The 12178-nt window shown below is 34.4% G+C and overlaps 1 pseudogene; it reads right to left on the bottom strand.

The window, feature by feature from the left end:
• Window positions 1-10131: 10131 nt before the first annotated feature.
• On the bottom strand, window positions 10132-10246 carry LOC147826749 (U4 spliceosomal RNA; annotated as a pseudogene).
• Window positions 10247-12178: the final 1932 nt, after the last annotated feature.

Here is a 12178-nt window from a genome sequence, read left to right as displayed (position 1 = left end):
TTTTCCAACTTGCCTTATGCTCTGTGAAGCTGACCATTAGAGACTTGTAATAGTGGTCTCTCTTGCTCTTAGACTACCTGATTAGGTTTAACCAATGAAAAATTTAAGCAGAGGACACAAATATTCACCAGAGGACAGAAGAATAATAATGAGTAGATATTTGTTCCCAGATTCTTTTTCTACTATATAATGAGAAATAAATGGCTATGACTCCTACCAGAAGCTACTGCCACTCTTCAACCTCCCTCTCCTGTAGTTATGATTCTTTAGCTGTGGCTTTCTGTTATTACCAGTGTGCTTCCACTTCTCACATTGGTTCCTAGAGCCTTCCACTTCTGAAATTATGCTCTTTATTTCATTACCCTCCAATAACCTGTTTGAATAGGCCAAATATTTTCTGATGGGACTTACAAATCTAGGACCACACCAGTTTTATGGAATGCCACGATATAAACCATGACTAATGTAGTGTTTTGTATATTCTGTCACTAAGTTCTTAGTTCTTAGTTTAATTAGACTGTGTCCCAAAACCAATGCCTCCATAAGATCCCTGGAGTACTAGTGTAGCCACTTTGTTCTCAGAAGATATACTACAGTCTAAATTGGGCAACTTGACTGATTTATGTGTGATGAAAAAGTTTTAATGTTTGTTGAGACTGCTAGAAAAAAACTTGCATGGTTAAGTTGGGAAAGTTTGGCAAATATATAATGAGTCTAAATGATTCATTCATTTTTTTCATAATTCAGCCATCCAATCAACATTTCTTGTAATTTCTAAACTAATTTGAACAAAACTTTTTTTTTTTTTTTTTTTTTTTTTAACTTGACTGGCTTGGTCTATAATGTGACTCTCGAATGGACTCTGAGCTGATATCAAAGGATGATTCACATGACTGCATTGGTTTCCATCTTGCATAAAATGTCTTTGTCATATAAATATCTACAAAAATAATGCTCAGAGCAGGTTATTTGGGCTAATATAAAATATTTGTCCAATAGCATGACTTGTTTAATACCCTGGATATCATAAACTTTGGTTAATTTAATTTCTTTATATACCAGTTATATGATAATTCAGACACATATTCATTTTTCTTGTTTTCTGTTTCTAGCTAATGCTCATTTTTGTTTCAATGTTTTATTTTTAAGTATGCATTTCAAATGTAATTATTATAAGGAAATATGCTATTTTATCATGCAATAAGCTGGTAATATGAAAAGGAGTAACAGAAGGCAGGTATGATACATACTAATAAAATGTATTAATTTTCACCAAAATATTAGAAAAAATTGATAGAAGCAACAGCCTTGGAATTATTTTTATGACAAAAGTTAATTTATATATACAAACTTGCTTATTTCAAGGCACTGCATGTTGTAACAACAATGTAATTTTTTTGCTTAAATTCTTTTATTGGTACATTTTGGGCATACAATACATTTACATTTATCATTGGGTGCTCATACCTGTACATGACGTACCTTGGTTCTTATTTTTTCCCCATTTCCTGCCCTCCCTTCACCCCCTCCACCCTTCCCTATTTACAAAGACTTTGTTTCCATTTTTTCCTTTTCTCATAATTTTTCCTTTCCCTTCTTTCCTTTCCCCTGCCCCTCCCACTTCTCCTACCCCTTTCAACCTTCTCTTCCTATTTCAAATTATCAAGTATTCGTTTTAATCATTTTAATCCTTATTTCCAATTTCACTTTCTCACATTAGAGAAACTATTTGGTATTTACACATGTGTCCTATTTATTTCACTTAAGAGTATGGCTTCAATATGCATCCATTTAGCTATAAATATCTCTAGTTTCTCATTCTTTATGGCTGAGTAGTACTCCATTTTATAAAAAAACCCACATCTTCTTTAACCAATTTCCAGTTGATGGGCACTTGGGCTGTTTCCAAGCTTTAGCTATTATAAACTATGCCGCTATAAACATGGGTGCACATATATCACTGTGGTATGATTCTTTTAATTCTTTTGGGAAGATACCCACCAGGGGAATAACTGGCTCAAATGGGACCTCTAGCCTTAGTTCTCTGAGGTATTTCCATACTGATTTCCACAGTGGTTACACCAGTCTGCACTCCCACTAAACATGAAGAAGGGTTCCTTTCTCCCCACACCCCACCAGCATTTGTTATTGGTTGATTTCTTGATAGCAGCCATTCTTTTGGGGTGAGGTGGAATCTCAGTGTTGTTTTCATCTGCATCTTTAGAATGACCAGCGATGTTGAACATTTTTTCATATGTTTATTTGCTGCTTTTACTTCTTTGTCTGAAAAATATCTTGTTCATTTCAGATGCCCATTTTCGAATTGGGTCTTTGAATTTGAGGGGTCTGGTTTTTGTTTTTTTTTCAGTTCTTTATATATTCTAGATAGTAGTCTTTGTCTGAAGTACAGCTATGAAAAGTTTTTTCCCACATTGTAGGTTGTCTCTTAGCTCTGTTGGTGCTTTCTCTTGCAGTGCAGCAGCTTTTAGTAAGATGAGATCCCAGTTGTTGATTCTTTATGCTAGTTCCTGTGCTAGTGAGTTTTTGTTCATAAAGCCTTTTCCTATGCCAAGGTCTTCAAGAGTTCTACCTAACTTATCTTCCAGCAAGTTTAGAGTTTCTGTTTTAACATTTAGATCTTTAGTCCACTTCAATCTTAGTTTAGTGCATGGTGATAGATATGGGTCTAGTTTTAATCTTTGGTTGGTTGAAATCCAGTTTTTCCAACACCATTTATTAAATAGGCTATCTTTCCTCCTATGAGGGTGTTTGGCTCCTTTGTCAAAGATGAGGTGGGTGAGTATGTCTGGAGTTGTTTCTGCATCTTCTAATCTATTCCACTGATCCTTGGGTCTGTTTCTTTGCCAGTATCATGCTGTTGTTTTTTTTGTTGTTGTTGTTGTTTGTTTGTTTTTTACCACAGTAGCTTTGTAGTATAGTTTCAAGTTGGGGATTGTGATAACCCCTGCCATGTCTCTGTTGCCTAGAATTGCTTTTGCTATTCTAGGTCTCTTCTGGTTCCAAATGAATTTTTGGATTATTTTCTCTAGTTCTGTGAAATATATTGTTGGAATTTCAATTGACATTGCATTAAATCTATATAGTAGTTTTGGAAGTATGGCCATTTTCACTATATTTGTTCTTCCTACCCAGGAACAAGGGATGTCCTTCCATTTTCTTATATCCTGTTCAATCTCTTTTTTCAAAGTGCAGTAGTTTTCAGTGTAGAGGTCTTTTGCTTACTTTGTTAGATTGATTCCTGGATATTTCATTTTTTTGGATGCTATTGTAAAAGGAATTGTTTCCCTAATTTCTCTCTCAGTGAATCTGTTATTTGTGAATAAGAAGGCTATTGTTTTTTGAGTGTTGACCTTGTATCCAGCTACTCTACTGAATCTATCAATTGAGTCTAGAAATCTTTTGGCAGAGCTTTTTTGGTCTTCCATGCAAAGTATCATATCATCAGCAAATAATGACAGTTTAACTTCTTCCTTTCCTATCTTTATTTCTTTTATTTCTTTCTCTTTTCTAATTGCTGTGGCTAGTGTTCCCAGAACTACGTTGAATGAGAGTGGTGATAGTGGGCATCCTTTGTCTTGTTCCTGATTTTAGCATGAACGTTTTCAGTTTTTTGACCATTTAATATGATGTTGGCTGTTCGTTTTTCATGGATAGCCTTAATCAGGTTAAGATAAAGACCTTCTATTCCAATTTTCTGTAGGGTTTTTATTACGAATGGGTGTTGGATTTTGTCAAATGCTTTTTCTGCATCTATTGGGATGATCATATGGTTTTTGTCCTCGACTCTGTTAATACAGTATATTACATTTATTGATTTATGTATATTGAACCATCCTTGCATCCCTGGGATAAATCCAACTTGGTCAGGGTGTATGATCTTCTTGATGACCACTGTATTCTGTTTGCCACTGTCTTGCTGAGGATTTTTGTATCTATGTTCATTAGGGAGATTGGCCTGTAGCTCTCTTTTTGGTTTGGGTCTTTCCCTGGTTTTGGAATAAAAGTAACACTTGCTTCTAGGAGTGAATTTGGAAGTATTGCTTCCTTTTCAATTTCTTTGATAAGTTTAAAGAGTAATGGTGATAGTTCTTCTTTAAATGTCTTTTAGAATTCAACAGTGAAGCCATCAGGACCTGAGCTTTTCTTTACAACAGGGTAATTTAAATATGATGATTTGGCTTTTGAGCTATAAAATTCTTTGAGAAAAAAAAAGTATATGAACTTTTAGGCCAGGGATTTAGCTCAGTGGTTCCTCCACCTGCCCCACAAGTCCAAGGACCCAAGTTCGATCCCTGGTACCAAAAAAAAAAAAGTATAAAATTGTTTGAGATCCTTAAAACAGTTCTATATAAATGGAAATTACTAGAAAATCTATGATGTCCTGATAGTAAAATATGTCATGTCCTATTTATTTGTATTTGATGCCATTTCTGATTGACTCTTATATGGTTCACAATATATATAAGTGTACATTGACTAAGGAGAATATAGGGAAAATGTAAATTACCTATTGAAATCTTTATCTTCTTTGTCTTTTGGAAGTGTTAGAAATTTTAAGATTTCAGTTAGTTTCATGAAAAACATCAATATTGACATTGCTTCCTATGAATTATGCAAACATCCTTTTAAAACTAAAATATTTTGGGTCAAAACTTTATTCACATTTTTATTTTTGTTATAATTTTGAAAATTATATTCAACTGAATTAGAACACTGTACCATCAAAAGTGTTCAAACAGCTCAAATTCAAAATTCTTCCAAAATGAAACAAGTATGAGAGCACACTCAGAAGTGGAGTCAATTAGATTTTTCTTGTTGAGAAGATCAGACAGGATGCAATGAAAGCAACCCAATTTTAGCAGCTACAGAAACACTGCATTAAATGCAAACATGATTTTTTTTCGCAAGCTTTCATTTGAAAAAGTAATGCAGTTTAATTAAATGTGGATTGAGATTCCTAAACACAAAATCAAACCTGTGTGATGATAGATGTGAGCAGCTTTTTAGCTCTAAAACAATATATTTAATCACTATATTTTTCAGCTGCCAACAAATAAATAACATTCCCGATCTTAAAGTTTACTTTATGTCTTTCTCCTTAAAAATGGAAATGGCAAGTAAGATGAAGCAAAACATAGCTAAATATGTCATGGTTGAAGGACCCCCATCTATTCTAGGTCTTCTCTCTCATCTGGCACAGCGAAATTAGTAAGCAGGATGTGTACACACTCATAGTATCTGTGTAACAGAGGCACCCAGGGCTGTTCTTTCACTGATCATATATTTTAAATGTAAATTACAATACCAGTAAAAAATTCATAAGATCAATTTCACAGGCCAAAGGAGAGCAAACTCATAATATGGATATTTAAACAATAGTGAACATAAAATAGCAAAGATATCAGACAATTTACAAAGAAAATACATATTCTGGGTGACTAAATGTCCATTTGCATAGGGCACCTTGCTGTTGTAGTGTTTTGTTTTATTCAAGTGGCTCTGTTGTCCCACTAAAATTCTGACCTGAGCAGTTTATGGAAAGTCTTCTATCGTGTGCCTTCATTTAAAAATTACATCAGTATAACAAGTATTATAATCAATCACCTCATTGTCGTGCACTCATTTCAACCATTGTCAAAATCAAAGGATCATAGTCATCACTGATCCATGGCAGGAGGCTGGGGTGGCAAGATGCCTAATGAGAGTGGCTAAGGTACAAATAACTTAAGATTTTGTTGCTATTATTTGCTTTTTAATCCCCTCTGATCATGTTTCTAGTAAGTACATTTTTAAAAAATTAAATAGGCATAGATTACTCATCCTATATGCATGTATTAGAGTCACATGCATCTGGGTTTGAAAGCTGGTTCTGCCATTTGAAACTTTTATAATTGGGCAAGTGACTAAACACTGCTAAGCCTTATTTTTTTCACCCATAAATGGAAATAGTAATAGTATCTGGCCCACAGGGCTGTGGTAAGGGTTAACTTAAATAATAAATGTATACAGACAGCCTAGTAAAGTTTCCAATGCTACACTGGGTAGATCTTTTCATAAGTAGATTCAAAGTTTTTTTTTCCATTTCTCTTTTGCTTCCAATCAACCTTCTGCATTGTGCATTTTACTTTCCTGGTTTCCCATCTGCACCTTGCAGTCTGTAGGATACAGGTGCACAATGTTGTCCTTCAGATCTACATCCATGTTTTGGGGCTCCCCTCTTGCTCTTCCATGCAGACCCACTGAAATGTTCACAGTCCACACCATTGAGGACCTTGCCTGACTCATATTTGCATATTCTCCTCCCCCCACTGCATGAGAATTCCTGTTCAGCTTTTAGGGCTATACTCCACAGTCTCTTCTTCTTTCCTGACTGTGTTTCTTCCTTCTCTGTATTACGCTGGGCCCTACAGGACTAATTTCCTTGCACTGTAATCACTGCTTGCTTGTTTATCTTTCCCATCAGATGAAACCAAATGGAGATCAATGAAAAGCATCTATATATTTTTGTTGTTTTGATCTTCCAATTCTCACCCTAATAGACTGACAATCATATTTCAGGAGTGTAGTAAATATTTGTTGAAAAAAGGCCAGGGCACTCATGAAACTGAAGTGGGAAAGGAGTATATTTTTTAATTAAATGGAATGTATGGTTATGCACTATGCATGAACAAGACAATTTCTGCCCTTTAATACTAAATGCCTTTGAGGAGAGATGAACATGTATGTACACAATGGCAATATAAGCTATAGTGAGGGGCTGTTATGGATGCCTAGGGAAGGATTACCCATTTAAATATGAAAATGGTCTTTAAAAGGCATTTTGAAAGATTTAAAACTTGGGCTTCAAAAGAATCTCTCTTGAACATTATCATTAGTGTTTATTTTCAAATTTCAAGTATAGCAAATTCCAAACAAATGATAAATAAAAATGTCTATGAACTTAGTATTCTGGTTAATGTATGCAAATATATGTATTAACAATTTCTAATGATTCAAATTAATAAAATATTTGAGAACTAAAATTAAATTAAATTGAATTGAGCATAACTACATATTTGATAATTCAGAAAAGCACTTTAGATGTGCAGTGACTCAAGTTCAGTGTGAAATTAAATCATGACACATAAAAGAATATGGTTTTTGGATCATAAATAAAGTTGAATTGAATTGTGGATAATTGTCTATAAGCAAGTGTTTACTAATATATCTAGAATTTTGCCACCCAGTATATAGGAGGGCCACCTAGTTCATTTTCTGAGGCTATTTTCTATTCTAAAACAATGACATACTTACTCTTTCTCTTTCTCCTTTTTTTTCTTCACATTTAGGACTATGACTTGGTAGGAGTAAATGTATGGACACGAGAAATTCCTGCAAAATGAGAGGTAGTCATATTGCTAAATTTTATCAGTCTTAAAATTTTTTAGTAGTTCACAGGAGGAGACTGAAAGAGTTCAAATTACAAACTAAAGTGGTAGGTAAACTGCAATAAATACCATGAAGAATTACACCCAGTCTTTGCTCATGTAACTGGCTAGATTAGCATTTCTGTGAGAATTCATTCCTGCTGAAATGCCATTCATATATGGAGAATACCTAATTCCGAAGTTTTTCACTTTTTTCTAGCACTTTTTATGGTCTATTAATTCCACTTAACAAATCTTCACAAATTATCTTAGTGCCCATAATTTTTCCTAAAAATTTTGTGGTAGATTTAACATACACTATTTTATTCCAGATCAAAATTCCTAGTGTGCCACTCCTTGCTAATATCCACAGTGTATTGTTTACCTTTTTGTCCCTATATTGCCATACCTGAAACAAGCTATTAGGAAGAAGAAAGATTTGATTAGCTTCATTTTTAGAGGCTGGATGTATGAATAGCATAGTGCAGATTCAGTAGGGGTTGTACCCTAACTGTCACCTTATGCTATGGTAAGCAATGGCAGGGACAAGCAAATGATTTCATCTTGAGACAGGGACAAGCAAATAGAGATGGGGACAAACTCCGACTTTTATAACAACCCCATCATGGTATTATCAATCACCTCTCAGCCTTTTGGGTAAGATCAAGTGGAGAATTACCAAGGAGTCCCACAAGGACTGTCTTCTGAGAGCACATCCCCCATGACCCACTGGGCCAACTTCCCAAACTCCACCTCCTCCCAACAGTGCCACCTCAGAGACTAATCTTTAAGCACAGTGGGCATGTAGGTGACACCCCTTGTTCAAACCATAGCATATACAGTATTGAGAGTCAAGAAGTCATGAAACATTAATACAAAATAGCTGTTACATTATATGTTACATTTTTGGCATATGGATGATGTATTATACATATTTTATTTTTGCATATAGGTATTAGGCATAGGCATTATGACAAACTGGTCACCAAGATAAAAGTAGGAAAAAACTAAGGAAATTACAGATCACTATATATAAACTTGTTTCTTTGAAGTTGCTTTTTCTAAAACTGATATTGTTCTGTTTTCTTGCTCTACAATATATGTGGTTATCCTTATGAGTATATTTCAGGATTCATCAGGAACAGGGATGGGGACTATGCATATATTTATAATTACTATGTATGTATGTATGTATAATTGTGCAACAAATGAAAATATTTAGTGTCACACAAAATGGATGTATTTCACTGCATTAATGTTACCCCTTCCAAACACAAGAGCAACTATAAGAAAGTGTAAACACAAACAAGCAGAAGGAACCAGCTTCTGCTGCTTTGTTCAGGGGACTCCTGGAAGACACGGGCATCTGCAGCTCTCTGATTATAATTATACAGCTTCCAAAAGCAGCTGTGGGCAGAAATAAGTTCTAATGCTGAATGAATGCAAAAAAGGGCTCTTCTAAAAGATTCACTTTACAATACAGAGAGGCCTGGCAAAAACAGCATCACTCTCTTTATATTCTCATTCTCAGAAAAATTGGAGACAATAACTGGTCATTATAAAGTAACAAGCTTTGGTTTTCAATTTTATATTAATTGCTTTAAGAGTGGTGAAATGACCATGTTCTATTTTGTGTATATATTTTGTTTTGTTTCATTTTTTGAATGTAAACCAAGTCTATTTTGTTTTTAAGTAGTGTTCTTGTATTTATCCAAAATGATAAAAATATTTTAGTCTGTAGTTATTTGGTATAGGTAAAGCATTCACATATCTTTTAAGACAAAATGATATACCAAGTCTTTATACAGAAAATAATCACATTTGTGAGTTTCTTTTGTATTCTTCAGTGTTTCGTTATATGCACAGGTATGAATATGTATTATTTCCCCTACTTTCTTAGAAAAAGTTACAGTTTTAAAAGACTTTTCTATCTCTATGCACTATGCCCTTAACTGTTTATGCATTAATTTGTAGGGTTAGGAAAATGCAACCTTTAAGTTTCACATTGTTTTAAAAAATAAACATTTTTTGAATAAGATGAAATGATTTTAGGCTAAAATGCAAAAAGAGGTTAAATGCAATGCTCTGAGATCTTCCTTGAATGTTACAGCCATAAATGAGAAAAATACCATTGCAGCATGAATAAAAATTAAGCACACATTTAGCTATACATCAATATAATAACTGAATACAAAGATTTTATTAATATTGGCCATATAGTAATTATTTAAAGATTATAATTTATTATATTATATTAACACTGCATTATTTTAAGTGACTTCACTCTTTTCTTAAGTAATAAACTTCTCTCTATGTCTATTATTTATATACAGGGCAGAGTTGAGGGTGTTGGAATTTGCAAAGGGATATAGGCTGTTTTAACAATGGATACTTTCTTTTGCTCTTTTAAAAACCATTATATTTTATTTTATTGTTATTTTTGGACTATCTGAACCACTAGATCTTTCTGTAAGTCAACCATAGATGTCCTTATATTTCTAAAAGAAATTTGATGAAATTCATCCCTAAATAGAGAAACATAAATGAGGAAAGGGCCTTTTAAGATATTGCTCATTTTACAGATGATTTAAATACTGCAGAAAAGATAATCAAGTTGTCCATGCTTGTACAGATGAACCAGGACTTGATTTTAGACAGATGACTCTGATCAGTGTTCTCCGTTCATGAATAAAGCAACAGACTACATTTTTTAACTCTAATATGCATACAAAGATTATGAGGAAGAGAATAATTTTCAAGTAGCAATGATTGTGCCTCGGATAAACCTCATTGCCTAAAATACTGCACTGTGCAAACCTGGGGAAGAGAATAGGTTGTAATTCTGTAAATGATGTTAAAAACAAACTGAAACTGTCAAACTTAGCAGAAAAATAACTTTAATGCAAACCACTTTTATATTTTCAAGACATTTTAAGTTATCCAGTAACCAACAATTGTCCATATAATGGCTGTGTTAAGTTGAGCATGTTCTTAGGATAAGGTCAGAGCCAGGGTTCTTCCTGAGTGGCTTCAGAGGAGGCAAAGCCATCACTAAAAAGAGCTAAGCACTCAAAGACTTAGCTCTTGGTTGTGGTAAATGAAAGGCTACTTAGTTACTGTCCTGGAAAACTATCAATTCTTAAGGGAAAAGATGTAATACATTTGGATAGATGAATTTATTCAGTTAATAATTATTAAGCATTTACTATGTTCTAGTCTATATTCTAGTCTACATTCCTTGTAAGTGGTCTCACTTGGAAGGAAAGACAATTTTATAATATCATAAGTGGTCATAATCTAAGAATAAAGTTAAAGACTTCATGAGAGGGTCATTTTAAAAAGAAGTTCAGAGAAGGTGTTTTGTGTTGAAATGTGTACTCTCAACATTCATAGGTTGAAATCCCAACCTCCATATATTGAAATACTTACCTCTGTATTCAGATATGAACTTGTTAGAAAATAGAGTCTTAACAGATGTAATCAGGTTAAAGTGAGGATATTACAATTGAACCCAGTTCAATATAACTGGTGTCTTTACCAGTCATATTGGTGGGGGGTGTATTTGGCCATGGGAAAGAAGACAATGTAAAGATTCAGAAGGGACATCATGGAAACATGAAGGTACCATCGGCAAGCCCAGGTGATAGGCCTGAAAAAGATCTTTCCCTCATAGACTTCCTAAGGAACCAATCTTGCCACACACCCTGATTTTCATCTTCCAGCCTCCTGAAATGTGAAACAATACATTTCTGCTATTCAAGCCAAGCACTTTGAGGTACTTGGTTACAGCAGTCAGCAAACTCATATAGGAAGTTTCACTAGGAAGGCGACACTTCAGTGAAAACTTGAGGGCCAGGAGCACATCAGTTATAGAGTTATTTGGAGGAGTAGTGCTACAGGCAGCAAGCAGAGCCAATGTGAAGAACTCAGGCCCAGTGTGTGGTTGGTGTGTTCATGGAACAGCAAGCAGGTTGTTGTGGCCAGTGGTGGAGAAGAGAGATAAATAGTGTTGGGTAAGATAGAATCCTTTAAAGTTTATAGACCAGATATGATTTTAACTTGTATTCTGAGGGAGATATAAAGCTACTACAGTTTTGCACAGAGGAGGGATGTGGTTTTTATGGAACAAGATAAATTTGCCATTGTAATGAGAACCAACTCTATAGAGACTAGAACAAGTGGACAGGGAGATTATTTGTCAAGCCATAGGAAAACTCTAGGTAGGAGATGGTTAGCAGCTTTCATAAGATTTCCAAGAAAAAGAAATGGGTGTATTCCAGAATTATTTTACAGGTGAAGAAAATGTTTGGTAATTTAGATATTGAGTGTGAGAGGAAGAGAGGAGCCAAATATAACTCTAGTATTTTCTGGCCTGAGGAATTAGAAGACTGAATTGTCATCAACAGCATTGAGGGTGATTGAAGGGAAAACAGGTGTATGAGGAAAATTGATGGTTGGGTTTTATTTACAATTGCCATACTAATGCTACATAGCAAAGCATTCCAAAACTGAGTGACTATAAAGAAAAGTCTTATGTTCTCATTTATTTGGCTGAACTGGCTTGTTCACAGAGGAGGAACTCTCTGGCTTCAGGATGTATGTTAGGGTTCAGTTGTTCCAATGTCACTTATAATGTTTGGACCAGCAAGGTAGCGAGAGAATAGTTTAACTAATGAAGAAACATGATGGGAGTTTGGAAAACATGAACACTCAATGTTTCTTGTGACCAAGGCTTAGAACTAGCACATTGT

The sequence above is a fragment of the Heterocephalus glaber genome, unplaced genomic scaffold (genome assembly GCF_053883595.1).
Source record: "Heterocephalus glaber isolate CG9 unplaced genomic scaffold, H.glaber_assembly_v1.0 deba00001461, whole genome shotgun sequence".
NCBI lineage: Eukaryota > Metazoa > Chordata > Mammalia > Rodentia > Bathyergidae > Heterocephalus > Heterocephalus glaber.
This window is presented reverse-complemented; position numbering and strand designations above follow the sequence as displayed.